The 14934-nt window shown below is 45.7% G+C and overlaps 1 long non-coding RNA gene across 1 annotated transcript in view; it reads left to right on the top strand.

The window, feature by feature from the left end:
- Nucleotides 1-14934, top strand: part of LOC127418650 (uncharacterized) — a 48751-nt gene that overhangs the window by 14316 nt on the left and 19501 nt on the right. The window lies entirely within an intron of this gene.

Genomic DNA, 14934 nt, shown 5'->3' with positions numbered 1-14934 from the left:
GACAGGTTGAACTTCCTGAACTGGCGAAGGAAGTACAACCTCTGCTGGGCCTTTTTCACAATGGAATCAATGTGGGTCTCCCACTTCAGGTCCTGTGAGATGGTAGTGCCCAGGAACCTGAATGATTCCACTGCTGCCACAGTGCTGTTTAGAATGGTGAGAGGGGTCAGTGTTGGGGTGTTCCTCCTAAAGTCCACAATCATCTCCACCGTTTTGAGCGTGTTCAGCTCAAGGTTGTTTTGACTGCACCAGACAGCCAGCTGTTCAACCTCCCTTCTGTATGCAGACTCATCATCATCTCGGATGAGGCCGATGACAGTGGTGTCGTCTGCAAACTTCAGGAGCTTTACAGAGGGGTCCTTGGCGATGCAGTCATTGGTGTAGAGGGAGAAGAGTAGTGGGGAGAGCACACATCCCTGGGGGGCACCAGTGCTGATTGTACAGGTACTGGAAGTGAGTTTCCCCTGTCTCACAAGCTGCTGTCTGTCCGTCAGAAAACTGGTAATCCACTGACAGATAGACATGGGAACAGAGAGTTGGTGTAATTTATTCTGGAGTATAGCTGGGATGATGGTGTTGAAAGCTGAACTAAATCCACAAAAAGGATCCTTGCATATTTCCCTGGTCTGTCCAGATGTTGCAGGATATGATGCAATCCCATGTTGACTGCATCATCCACAGACCTGTTTGCTTGATAAGCAAATTGAAGGGGATCTAGAAAGGGTCCAGTGATGTTTATCTGGTGGGCCAACACCAGTCTTTAAAATGATTTCATGACCACAGACGTCAGGGCGACAGGTCTGTAGACATTAATTCCTGTGATTATTAATTTCTTTGGGACAGGAATAATTTATATTTACATTTACATTTACATTTATTCATTTGGCAGATGCTTCTATCCAAAGCGACTTACAAAAGAGGAAAACATAAGCGAATCATCTTAGCTGAATAATGATTGAGCGTTTGAAGCAGCATGGGACTTCACACTGCTCCAGTGATCTATTGAAGATCTGTGTGAAGATGGGGGCCAGCTGGTTAGCACAGGATCAAAGACACACTGGTGAGACGCCATCTGGGCCTGAAGCTTTCCTCGTCTTTTGTTTCCGAAAGACACGGCTCACATCATCTTCATAGATCTTAAGTGCAGGTTGAGTAGCAGGAGGTGGGAGGAGGGGGGTTGCAGGAGGTGTTGGTGTTTGTGTGAAGTGAAAGTCAGAGTGGGTGTGGGGTGTGAGATTGGGCCTTTCAAATCTGCATTAGAACACATTCAGGTCGTCAGCCAGTTGTTGGTCCACCACAGGGTTGGGGGTAGGAGTCCTGTAATTTGTGAGTTGTTCCATGCCACTCCACACTGATGCAGTGTTGTTTGCTGAAAACTTATTTTTCAGCTTCTCAGAGTATCTTCTTTTAGCCACTCTGATTTCCTTGTTCAGTGTGTTCCTGGCCTGATGTACAAGACTTTATCCCCACCCCTGTAAGCATCCTCTTTGGCCTGATGAAGCTGCCTGAGCTCTGCTATAAACCACGGTTTGTCATTGTTGAACTTTAAATAAGTCCTAGTAGGAATGCACATATCCTCACAGAAACTGATATATGATGTAACAGTATCTGTGAGCTCGTCCAGGTCTGTGGCTGCAACCTCAAAAACACTCCAATCCGTGCAATCAAAGCAGGCTTGTAGTTCCCGCTCTGCTTCATTGGTCCATCTCTTTACAGTCCTTACTACTGGCTTGGCTGATTTTAATTTCTGCCTGTAGGTTGGAAGAAGATGAACCAGACAGTGATCAGAGAGTCCCAAAGCTGCTCTAGGGACGGAGCGATATGCATCCTTTATTGTTGTGTAGCAATGATCCAGTATGTTCCTGTCTCTGGTGGGGCATGTAATGTGCTGTTTGTATTTGGGCAGTTCACGTGTGAGATTTGCTTTGTTAAAATCCCCAAGAATAATAATAACTGAGTCCGGGTATTGTTTTTCTGTGTCTGTGATTTGATCAGCCAGCTGTTGCAGCATGACATTCAAACACACATTTGGCGCGAAATACACACTCACCAGAATAAATTAGGAAAACTCCCACGGCGAGTAGAAAGGCTTACAGTTAATAAAGAGTGCTTCCAAATTAGGACAGCACATCCTCTTTAACGTTGTTACATCTGTACACCAACTTTCATTGATGTAAAAGCATGTTCCAACGCCTCTTGTTCTCCCCGTTAACTCCGTGATGTGATCCGCTCTGAACAGCTGAAAGCCAGGCAGATGTAATGCGCTGTCCGGAATGGCTTCACTCAGCCAGGTTTCTGTGAAGCACAAGGCAGCAGAGGTTGAAAAGTCCTTGTTTGTGCAGGTGAGGAGATGTAGTTCGTCTGTTTTGTTAGGAAGAGAGCGGAGATTCGAAAGATGAATGCTCGGCAGGGCTGTTCGAAAGCCGCGCCGATGGAGTTTGACCAGTGCACCGGCTCGTCTCCCTCACCTGCATCACCTAGCACATTTAAACAACACAGCCGCGCCTCCAACTAAAATGTCCAGCAAAACGTCTGAATATTCAAAAACCGGGAAAAGACTGTCTGGTATAAGTTGTCGAATGTTCAGCAGTTTGTCTCTGGTAAAACTGACTGGAGAAAGATTACTAAACACAGGACAAACAAACAAAAACAACAAAACAATAGGAGCGCTCCACACCATCCGCGGCGCCATCATGATATATGTGGCGTAAATGATGTATATATATATACAAATCCATTGTAAGTGCCTCAATTTTTGCTTTCTTTAAAGAGAAGGATGGATGAGTGAAAATAATTTTTTGTGGTAATCAACAACATTATGCCACAATTTAATGCTATCAATTGAGCTTAACTTGTAATTAACCTGGAACATCCCTTTACGTTTTTTTTCTGTCTCTGGACGGTTACATCACATTATTATTTTTACTTTCAGCCCCAGAAAAAAATAGAAAAATAGCCACTCCAATACCTTGACTTTGTTGTCCTTAAGCCATTTTGCCACAATTTTGGAGGTATGTTGGGGTCATTGTCCATTTGGAAGACCCAAGCTTTAACTTCCTTTTACTTTTGCTTCAATGTATCCACATCATTTTCCTTCCTTGTGATGCCATCTATTTTGTGAAGTGCACCAGTCCTCCTGCAGCAAAGCACCCCCTTAACATGATGCTGCCACCCCCATGCTTCACAGTTGGGATGGTGTTCTTCGGCTTGCAAGCCTCACCCTTTTTCCTCCAAGCATAACAATGGTCATTATAGCCAAACAGTTCAATTTTTGATTCATTAGACCAGAGGACATTTCTCCAAAATGTAAGATCTTTGTCCCCATGTGCACTTGCAAATGGGAGTCTGGCTTTTTTATGGCAGTGTGGCAAGGAGGAGGGCGTGTCCGGACAGTGATGATGCATGCCCGGCCCCTTACCAGGCTAATTAAGCCGACAAGAGGGATAAAGGCTGCCAGACGCTGCAGTTCGAGAGAGAGAGAGCTACAGGCAGCTGCCCTGTATGCGTTTGTGTTTATGTTTGTGTCTTTTTGTTAATCATAAAATCATTATTTATATTGTCAAGCCGGTTCTCGCCGCCTCCTTTCCCATTTACCCTGTTACATTGGCCGAAGCCCAGGAAGGAGGAGGGATGCGACCATAGTAGAGTCCTTGCCACTACCATCTGCCGGGGGACTGAGGAGCCCGGCCACCTGAAAGCGGAGGAACGACCACCGGCCACGAGGGGAGTCTCACTGCCGACTGCCTGGAGCGGGAGAACCGCTGCCCGGGGCGGAGGAGACCCCTACCATCCACCAAAATGCGGCGGGGCATTCCGTCCATTCGCCAGGGGCTGGAGGACTGCCTCTGATCCACCCGGGGAGGAGTGGCTGTCATCCACTTGAGGGTGGAGGAGTGAACGAGGACCAGACTACGGCGTATCAGAGAACCGGCGAGTACGGTTTTTTTTCTCTCTCTCTCTCCTCTCTCTCTCTCCCGCTGTCACTCCGTGTTGGCCTTTCCCTCTCTTTTTTTTTTTTCCTCCCCTTGTCTCCCTCCCAGGTCCGAGAAGGTGGGGAAGACCTGCCGGCAGGTGGGGCCGGAAAGGCACGCCCCCCGGAAAGGAGGGGGGGATGTACGTCATGCCGGGGGCTCCCCGGCCTGAAGGAAAGGAGGGAGGAGTGTGGCAAGGAGGAGGGCGGGGCTGGGTCGTGATGACGCACGCTCGGCCACTAACCAGGCTAATCAAGCCGACGAGAGGGATAAAGGCTGCCGGAGACTGCAGTTCGAGAGAGAGAGAGAGAGAGCTACAGGCAGCTACCCTGTATGCGTTTGTGTTTATGTTTGTATCTTTTGTTAATCATTAAATCATTATTTATATTGTCAAGCCGGTTCTCGCCTCCTCCTTTCCCATTTACCCTGTTACAGGCAGTTTTGGAGCGGTGGCTTCTTTACTGAACAGCCTTTCAGGTTATGTTGATATAGGACTCGTTTTACTGTGGATATAGATACTTGTCTACCTGTTTCCTCCAGTATCTTCACAAGGTCCTTTGCTGTTGTTCTGGGATTGATTTGCACTTTTCGCACCAAACTATGTTCATCTTTAGGAGACAGAATATGTGTCCTTCCTGAGTGGTATGATGGCTGTGTGGTCCCATGGTGTTTATACTTGTGTACTATTGTTTGTACAGATGAATGTGGTACCTTGAGGCGTTTGGAAATTGCTCCCACAGTTGAACCAGATTTGTGGAGGTCCACAATTTTTTTTCTGAGGTCAACACTCCACTGATCTGGGCTTTACGGCAGAGTGGCCAGATGGAAGCCTTTCCTCAGTGCAAGACACATAAAAAAGCACCTAAAGGACTCCCAGTCTGTGAGAAAAAAGATTCTCTGGTCTGATGAAATGAAGATTGAACTGTTTGGCCTCAGTTCCAAGTGTCATGTCTGGAGGAAACCAGGCACCTCTCATCACCTGTGCAATACCATCCCAACGGTGAAGCATGGTGGTGGTAGCATCATGCTGTGGGGGTGTATTTCAGCGGCAGGGACTGGGGGACTGGTCAGAGAAAACTTGGTTCAGAGTGCTCAGGACCACAGACTGGGCCGAAGGTTCACCTTCCAACAGTACAATGACCCTAAGCACACAGCCAAGACAATGCAAGAGTGGCTTAGGGACAATTCTGTGAATGTCCTTGAGTGGCCCAGCCAGAGCCCGGACTTGAACACAAATGAACATCTCTGGAGAGACCTGACAATGGCTGTCCACCAACAGTCCACATCCAACCTGACAGAGCTTGAGAGGATCTGCTGAGAAGAATGGCAGAAAATCCCCAAATCCAGGTTTGCAAAGCTTGTCACATCATACCAAAACAGACTCGAGGCTGTAATCGCTGCCAAAGTTGCTTCAACTAAGTACTGAGTTAAGGGTCTGAATACTTCTGTCAATGTGATATTTCATTTTTTTCTTTTTAATACATTTGCAAATTTATCAAAAATCTGGTTTTGTCATTATGGGGTATGGAGTTAAAATTGATGTGAAAAATATAATTTAAAGATTTTTAGCATAAGGCTGCAACATAATTTTTTAAAAAAATGAATACTTTCTAAATGCACTGTACAAATGGTTTGATATACTTGTGATGAGTACTTTCTATATAAACTTCACAATTTCTAGATATTCATTTCTAGATAAACTTTAGATAAACATTAATACCTACATTGGCTAAAAAGTATCTTGCAATTTCCTTATTTTACACTATTATTTCTGAACATCTGGGTTATTTTAAATGAATAAGGTTTTAATTTATTTTACATGTACTGTTGACTATTTCCTGTGTGGTGCAATTTATTTCTTGTGCATTTTTCTTGCACACCTATGTTTTCTATAACGAATAGAACTTTGATTTCTCTAACCAGGCTGCCATGCATTCTAATAAAGATTATGTAGAAGTTACTTTTCAGTTGAGTACATTTAAAAGTTGAAAATCGACATGAATCAACCTTAAGTTAAAAACCAAACAATGGATATTTTCATTTTTTTGCCATATCACCCAGCCCAACATGCAGTGTTTAATTTTTCTTCATTGTCGTTATTTCATAAATGGGGAAAACCAACTGTGGTGATAGGAGCATGGCCGAGGGTCGTCTGTGGAAAGCGAGGCCAAAGAGTGAGTGCGGTAAGGTTGACACCTGTGGGAATTCACCTCTAACAGCTGTTTTGTGTTTGCCGTGAGAATGGAGAAGTATTTAAAGGGCAATCCAGACTGCTGGGGGGGGGGAGTGGGGGGGTGGAGCTGAGCCTGAACTTGTGTGTGTCTGTGTGCATTTGGTGTACTGAAAAGCATTGTAAAAATAAAGAGTTAGGAGAACTGTACACCTGGCCCCCACTTCCTCCTTGAAATAGTACTAGAACCTTGTCACACTGGTGCCGAAACCCAGGATAGGAGGAAGGATATGCTGCCATGATATGCCGTTGGAAGAAGTTTTCAAGTCCCACGCCAGCATCCACCAGGCACAACACCAGGCCCTCATGGAGCTGCGGAAGGAGCAGGAGAAGCATTTTGAGGTGCTCCTCCAGGCCCAAATGGAGGACCGGTGGGTGTTGCGGAGCTTGCTACCTCAGGAGGGGGCTTCAGCCGCGATCTCAGCAGCAGCAGGACTCCATGTGACGCTCGCTAAGATGGCATCACAGGACGACCCGGAGGCCTTCCTGGAGCTCTTTAAGCACATGGCCAGAGCCCTGAAGTGGCCGTGCTCGCATTGGTTGGTCCATATGCTGCTGCTGTCTGGGGAAGCCCAACTCATGGCACAACAACTCCTGGTTGCCAACCTCCTGGAGTGTGCCGATTTGAAGAAAGCCATTCTGTCATGGGTTGGCCGGAGCCCGGAACAGCACCGCCAATGTTTCCGCACACGAACACTCCGTAACGCCTGCCGGTGGTGGTTGCTGGCTGAGGAGGACGTCACGGATGACATCATCAACATCGTGGTGGTGGAGCAGTTAGTCTCCCGCTGCTGAAGGGGATGGCAGAGTAGGTCCAGTGCCACCATCTGGCGTCGCTGGAGGAGGCGATCCAGATGGCTGAGGACCATATAGCGGCATATCAGGGGGCCGGTGAGCCCTTTTCTCTCTCTCTTTCTCCCTTCCCTCCTCCTCCCCTTCATCCTGTTCTTGTTCCCTGGAAACGGGGAACTCCCTAACCAAAACTGGATCTCCAGTCCCGTTGTTCATCCCGTTGGCTGTCCCTAACCCTGTCCATTCTCCCCCACAGGCTGGCGAATCCACTGCCAGGGGTGTGGGTGTGAAGTCTGGGCTGGTCTGCAGGAGCTGCGGGGGTCCTGGGTATTTCCAGGACAGATGTCCTACAATGGACATGGAGACATTGGTTTGGGTCCCCGACGCACCACAGGCCACCCCCGATCGAGCAGGAGCGTACCAGATACCTGTGAGTATAAAGGGGGGTACATATCAAGCCTTGGTGGATTCAGGTTGTAATCAAACCTCCATTCACCAAAGCTTGATTCAATCCGAGACATTGGATACAAGCCGGCAGGTGAAGGTAAGGTGTGTGCATGGGGATATTCACGATTACCCATGGTAATCGACTGTCATCATTCAATTTCAGAGACAAAAGCATAGTGTCAAGCCTGTGGTTAGTCCCCGCCTCACCCATCCATTAATCTTGGGGATGAATTGGCCAGCATTTACTGCTTTATTGAGGGAAATTTGTGTGGATGGGTCCTGTAACAAAGTGTCTCGGTGTGTAGTCTGCGATTCACTGGTTTGGGAGGCAGAGCCAGGGCTGTCTACGTCGGCTCCGCATCAGGATGACATAAGGGAAGGGGAAGTTTCGGCTTCCCCAGCCCTTAGAGGATTCCCTGCAGGGGATTTCCCTCTGGAGCAGATACGAGACAAAACTTTTAGGCACGCCTTTGATCAAGTGAAAGTGATTAATGGTCAACGCCTCCAGCCAGACATTGCACTCCCATATCCGTATTTTTCAATTATCAAGGATCGGTTGTATTGAGTGATGCAGGAGGCTCAGACAAAGGAAGATACAACCCAATTGTTACTACTGAAGAGCCGTCGGGAAATGTTGTTCTCAGACAGCTCATTATAATCCAATGGCAGGTCAGTTGGGGCAGGAAAAGACACTGAACCGTCTAATGGTCCATTTCTATTGGCTAGGCATTCACTGGGATGTTAGCAGATGGTGTGCGGCATGCCGTGAATGTCAGCTGGTTAATCTGCCGGCCACACCAAGAGCGCCATTGCACCCGCTTCCCTTGATCAAGGTCCCCTTCGAATGAATTGGCACGGACCTTGTTGGGCCATTAGAGCAGACAGCAAGTAGGTATCGCTTTGTGTTGGTTCTGGTGGACTACGCAACACGATATCTGGAAGTAGTGCCTCTGCACAACATCTCAAAATGTAGTGTTGAGGAGGCACTCTTCAGAATAATCTCCCGAGTAGGGATTCCGAAAGAAATCCTCATTGATCAAGGCATGATGTTTATGTCATGCACACTGCGTGAACTGTACAAATAATTGGGGATTAAATTAATTTGGATCAGCTTTTATCACCCCCAAATGGAAGGCTTGGTCGAACGATTTAATCAGACTCTAAAAAATATGATTGGTAAGTTCGTGCACAAAGACCATCAGAATTGGGACAAGTGGCTCAAGCCTCTATTATTTGCAGTTCGAGAGGTCCCGCAAGCCTCCACGGGGTTCTCCACTCAATCGCGCGGTGTGCTTGACGTCCTGCGGGAAAAAGATCGAGTCACCCTGGTCAATATCGGAGACCACCTCTCACCGTCACAAGTCACAGAGTTAACAGGTTGCAAGGAGAATTCTCCAATGTGTTCTCGCATCTTTCCAGTCGTATGAATCTCATAGAGCACCATATCAAAATGACCCCAGGGGTAGAGGTACGCAGTCACCCCTACCGATTACCCAAACACAAAAAAAAGTGGTTCAGGAAGAATTAAATGCCATGCTGGATATGGGGGTAATAGAAGAATCCCACAGTGACTGGGCCAGCCTGGTGGTGCTGGTTCCTAAAAGTGACGGCTTGGTCCGGTTCTGTGTGGATTATAGAAAAGTCAATGCAGTTTGATTCATACCCGATGCCTCGGATTGATGAACTGCTCGATCGGATAGGCGGAGGAACACCCCGTGCTGTACATAAGTCGCAAGCTCTCGATGAGGGAGATTAAGTACAGCACAGTCGAGAAGGAGTGTTTGACCATCAAGTGGGCAGTCCTCACCCTCCAGTACTATCTGTTGGGATGTGCTTTCACCCTCTGTTCAGACCATGCCTCGCTCCAGTGGCTCCATCGCATGAAGGATACCAATGCGTGGATCACCCATTGGTATCTAGCAATCCAGCCGTTTAAGTTCGAGGTGGTCCACAGGCTGGGGGCATAGATGGCTGTTGCGGATTTCCTCTCCAGAAATGGGGGGGGGGAGATCTGATGATGGGGGTATGGCCGAGCGACGTCTGTGGAGAGTGAGGCAGAGAGAGTGAGTACAGTAAGGTTGACACCTGTGGGAAATCACCTCTAACAGCTGTTTTGAGTTGCAGTGAGTGCGTAGCGGTATTTAAAGGGCAATCCAGACAGCCGGAGGGGGAGAGAGAGAGCCGAGCCTGAACTTGTGTGTCTGTGTGTGTGCATTTTGGTGTGCTGAAAAGCACTGTAAAAATAAAGACTTTCGAGAACTGTTCACCTGGCCCCCACTTCCTCCTTGAGAGTGTACTAGAACCTTGTCACACCGATGTTACAGACATGACGTTTGTGAGGCTGCACTTACATGATGAGGGAAAGCCATCCAAAACGGTTTAAAACCCTTCAACTTTGACCTATTTAACATCAGTATTGTATCCATCAAGGCTGCATGATGGATTGAAATAAGATTGAAATCCCCATTTGTTCTTGCATGATTGCTACACTTCAAAAGGCAGTATTTTAAAACATAGTCTGCACTGAGTGCTTCAGTCAGTTCTGCATGAGCGAGTGGCACTCTCTAGTGGTGTGTATGGCACATGCTGAACAGCGCAATAATATAAGATGATGCTTTTTAAATAATGATTCAAATTGCTAGGTTTGTCAAAATGATCCCTTCCCAAATGGGAGCTATTAATGCAATAAGACTGAAACATCACGGATCAAAGCAATAAAAAGCGATCTATCTGAATCATCATGGGGAAAAAAAGCACTGTTTTATTCATCATATGATTTGATATGAATTGTCCGTACCAGTCACGTCCATAATGCAATATGCCCTGTTCACACTGCCAGCGACATCGCGCGACTAAGCAGCACGATCCCATTCATTTTCGATGGGAGCACAGCGAATTCCAACACAAGCTATCATGACCATTGGAGACAGAAATCGCAGTGGAGAGTGACAAGACAAGTTGAGAAAATGTCAACTTTATGCAAATGACGAGCAACAATCGCAAGCGACTACCAATGAGAGTGAAGACGGAGGAGTCACGTCATCCATCTCCAGGTAGTGAGTGAGATACTGGAGTCGAGATGGAGAAGTAAAAAGTTTCTGTGAGCGATTTCACTGTTCTATATCATTTGTCTGTAACCACATACATGGATATGGGCTAATAAAATATTGTATGGAAAACTATGTCGGCATTCTGAGTGAGTTTGATTCATATATTGATATAACATTCTTCTTGTTTAATGATATGATGCATTGAGCGCTGCTACAGTTTATATAAAACGCTCTCCCCTGCAGAATGTGCATTTTTAGAGGCAAAAGAACTGACTCCATGTCAAATTAGAATGACATCTTAATTTTTTCGGCAGTATCATCTGTAATCAGCATTCCAAACGCTACTATGACAAGTTGTGCAGTCCACCAATAATGTTAGAGCGGCGGCAGCAGTAGGAAAGCCCACCAGCAACACAATCGCAAAGTCGTGCGACACCAAGAGATGTGACACAATGCCGCCCGCAGTGTGAATGGGGCATATAATGGGTTTTTTAATTAAAGAGAGACCATTTGTTCATATCAACTTATTTGAATTAATATAGTTTTAAGCAGTGGTTCTCAACCAGGGGGCCGGGACCCACTAGGAGGCCTCAGCACACTTTCAAGGGGGACTCAAGATGAATTAAAATGAATTTAAAATTAGAAATATTCATATATATTTATATTCATACATATATATATATATATATATAGCAGAAATTGTGAAATTTTGGCATTGATTTTGAAAATATGACTGATCGTCTTTTATTTAAGGATAGTGATCATATGAAGCCATTTATTATCACATAGTTGTTTGGCTCCTTTTTAAATCATAATGATAACAGAAATCACCAAAATGGCCCTGATCAAAAGTTTACATACCCTTGAATGTTTGGCCTTGTTACAGACACACAAGGTGACACACACAGGTTTAAATGGCAATTAAAGGTTAATTTCCCACACCTGTGGCTTTTTAAATTGCAGTTAGTGTCTGTGTATAAATAGTCAATGAGATTGTTAGCTCTCACGTGGATGCACTGAGCAGACTAGATACTGAGCCATGGGGAGCAGAAAAGAATACTGTCAAAAGACCTGCGTAACAAGGTAATGGAACTTTATAAAGATGGAAAAGGATATAAAAAGATATACAAAGCCTTGAAAATGCCAGTCAGTACTGTTCAATCACTTATTAAGAAGTGGAAAATTCGGGGATCTCTTGATACCAAGTGAAGGTCAGGTAAACCAAGAAAGATTTCAGCCACAACTGCCAGAAGAATTGTTTGGGATACAAAGAAAAACCCACAGGTAACCTCAGGAGAAATACAGGCTGCTCTGGAAAAAGACGGTGTGGTTGTTTCAAGGAGCACAATACGACGATACTTGAACAAAAATGAGCTGCATGGTCGAGTTGCAAGAAAGAAGACTTTACTGCACCAATGTCACAAAAAAGCCCGGTTACAATATGCCCAACAACACCTTGACACGCCTCACAGCTTCTGGCACAATTTGGAGTGACGAGACCAAAATAGAGCTTTATGTTCACAACCATAAGCGCTATGTTTGGAGAGGGGTCAACAAGGCCTATAGTGAAAAGAATACTATCCCCACTGTGAAGCAAGGTGGTGGCTCACTGATGTTTTGGGGGTGTGTGAGCTCTAAAGGCACGGGGAATCTTTTGAAAATTGATGGCAAGATGAATGCAGCATGTTATCAGAAAATACTGGCAGACAATTTGCATTCTTCTGCAAGAAAGCTGCGCATGGGACACTCTTGGACTTTCCAGCATGACAATGACCCTAAGCACAAGGCCAAGTTGACCCTCCAGTGGTTACAGCAGAAAAAGGTGAAGGTTCTGGAGTGGTCATCACAGTCTCCTGACCTTAATATCATCGAGCCACTCTGGGGAGATCTCAAACATGCGGTTCATGCAAGATGACCAAAGACTTCGCATGACCTGGAGGCATTTTGCTAAGACAAATGGGCAGCTATACCACCTGCAAGAATTTGGGGCCACATAGACAACTATTACAAAAGACTGCACGCTGTCATTGATGCTAAAGGGGGCAATACACAGTATTAAGAACTAAGGGTATGCAGACTTTTGAACAGGGGTCATTTCATTTTTTTTCTTTGTTGCCATGTTTTGTTTTATGATTGTGCCATTCTGTGTTTTGCCTGCTCACTCATGTTTTCTTTAAAAATGGTACATATATTACCAATTCTCCAAGGGTATGCAAACTTTTGAGCACAACTGTACATAGGCAGTGAGTGAATGAATTGCAGGATAAGGGTACTTCAATCAGATTAAGTAAAGAAATAAAAATATATCATTTAAATACAAATAAATTTTCCCATCTGAATCCATACATTAATTTCAAGATTTTAAAATGGCAGGTTACAAATGGTATTGAACAATGTTCACACTGCAAGCAGACATAACAAGCAGAAATATCTGAATATCATGTTTAATTTCTGATAGATGAGCTCATTAAATCAAGATGTAAATTTTAAATGAGTTAAGTGAAGGCGATTATATGTCGAATAAAGTTTGTTATGGTTTAATATCCGATAATTTTCTGTCAGGTTAAATGAAACCAAACACAAAGCACACAATTATATTTACCAAGACAGAAAGCTATTTTGTTTAACAGATCTGTTCTTGTGTGTGTAATTATAATAATGTTTTAGAGTTTGATGAATGTCAGTCCATTATAATGATGTTTTTGTGTTCAGATGTTCATCATGAGAGAGCAGGTGGATGTGATCTGCTGTAAATCAGTAGGAACTAATCTGTCCATGCTGGATATTGATGATTTCATCACCGAAATCTCTCAGCTGAAGAAAGAGGTGACGTCACTGAACGCAAAGCTGAAGGAGAGAGATGACAGGTTACAGGTTAAACATTCATTTCATCCTTTACCTGTTTTGAGCGAGTTAAAGTTGAGATTGTAAGTTTCAAATGATGTGATATGACTGTGACTCTGTGATGATGAACGGTACAGATGTGATTGTGTTGTGTTTGTCAGGAGCTGAAAAAGGTTTCCTGTCAATCTTCAGTGTGTGTGATTGATGGGACCTCCACAGAATGTCAGGATTCAGTGTGGAGCGGGAGAGATCAGTCCACACCACAGGGGCTGCTGGACAAACTCTCTGAACAGAGATCCAGAGACACACAGTACTCACAGCTCACTTTACTCTGTTCTACTGATGCTCAGGAGAGTGTGTGTGACAGTAATCAGGGTGATCAAACCTCCACAGAGTCTCTGACTTCTGTCTGTAATGCTGGAGAACAGCAGATACTGCAGACACCAGTAAAGATTGAAGTGAAGCAGGAGGAGATAAAAGAAGAAAACACAGCAGAGGAACAACACAGTGATGAAGATGATGATGAGACATCAACAGAGGAACAACAGAGTGATGAAGATCATCGATTCTATTTAGGACTAGGTGATACAATCCCTTGTTTGTTGCACATACCTTGAGCCCTTGCTGTTATGAGTGGGAATGATGATGACATCTCAGGGTTTTCAAGTGGGCACCCTCCTTCCTCAGCGTTTCACTGATGAGCCCACTACACCTCCAGAGGGTTCAGCGATGAGGCCTGGCGTCCCAGGCTCACCCCCTCAACGTCATCTCGTTCTTAATGTTATTTTGGAGCCCAGGTGTTGTCTCTCCTCTTAATCCAGAGCCACTGGCTTGCCCTTTCAGCTGCACTGGAGAGGGCTTTGATGGCTTGACGTTGGGCCTGGCCTCGGATTCCCATGTCCTTAAGCAGCCTGGTAGTTGACATGCCTACAATGCCTCTGCAGCCAACTTCCACTGGACAAACATTAGCTTTCCAGCCATGTTGTTCAGCGTCGGCTGCCAGCTCAGCGTACTTAAGCCTCTTCCGTTCATAGGCCTCATCCATAGCATCCTCCCAGGGCACTGTTAGCTCTATGATGTAGGTGGTGCGAAATGAGGTGGACCAAAGCACGAGGTCCGGTCTGAGGTTGGTCGTGGCGATCTCAGTTGGGAAGCAGAGCTTCTATTCCAGGTCCGCCAGTAGCTTCCAGTCCCGTGCCGCTCCCAGCTGCCCGGCCTCTGGTTTTGAAGTGCAGGTCTTGGGTTGCTTCGCACCTTCCCGGACAAACACTCTTGCCGATGCAGGATGGGATGACTGAGGAGGCAGGGCGTTGATGGCTGTCTGTCTGCTCTCTAGCGTAGGCACTTCAGAACTTGATTGTGCCCCCAGGTGTAATGGCCTTGTATAAGGCTTGTCTTGCAGCCGACGAGAATGTGCTTCAGGTTTGCTGGGGATGGACAGAGTGGGCATGTAGGGTCTTTGCCGTACCATTGGCTGAGGTTTTTGAGAGATGCCAGGACATTGTATGTGGCTTGCATAATGAAGCTGGTTCGAAATGCTTCCATGTCCCACAACTCCTTCCAAGAGAACTTTCTCTTCTCAACTCCCTCCCATCTCATC

The sequence above is a fragment of the Myxocyprinus asiaticus genome, chromosome 28 (assembly GCF_019703515.2).
Source record: "Myxocyprinus asiaticus isolate MX2 ecotype Aquarium Trade chromosome 28, UBuf_Myxa_2, whole genome shotgun sequence".
NCBI classification, from domain to species: Eukaryota; Metazoa; Chordata; class Actinopteri; order Cypriniformes; family Catostomidae; genus Myxocyprinus; species Myxocyprinus asiaticus.
Note: the sequence above shows the minus strand (reverse complement) of the source record. Positions and strands in the feature narration are given on the sequence as shown.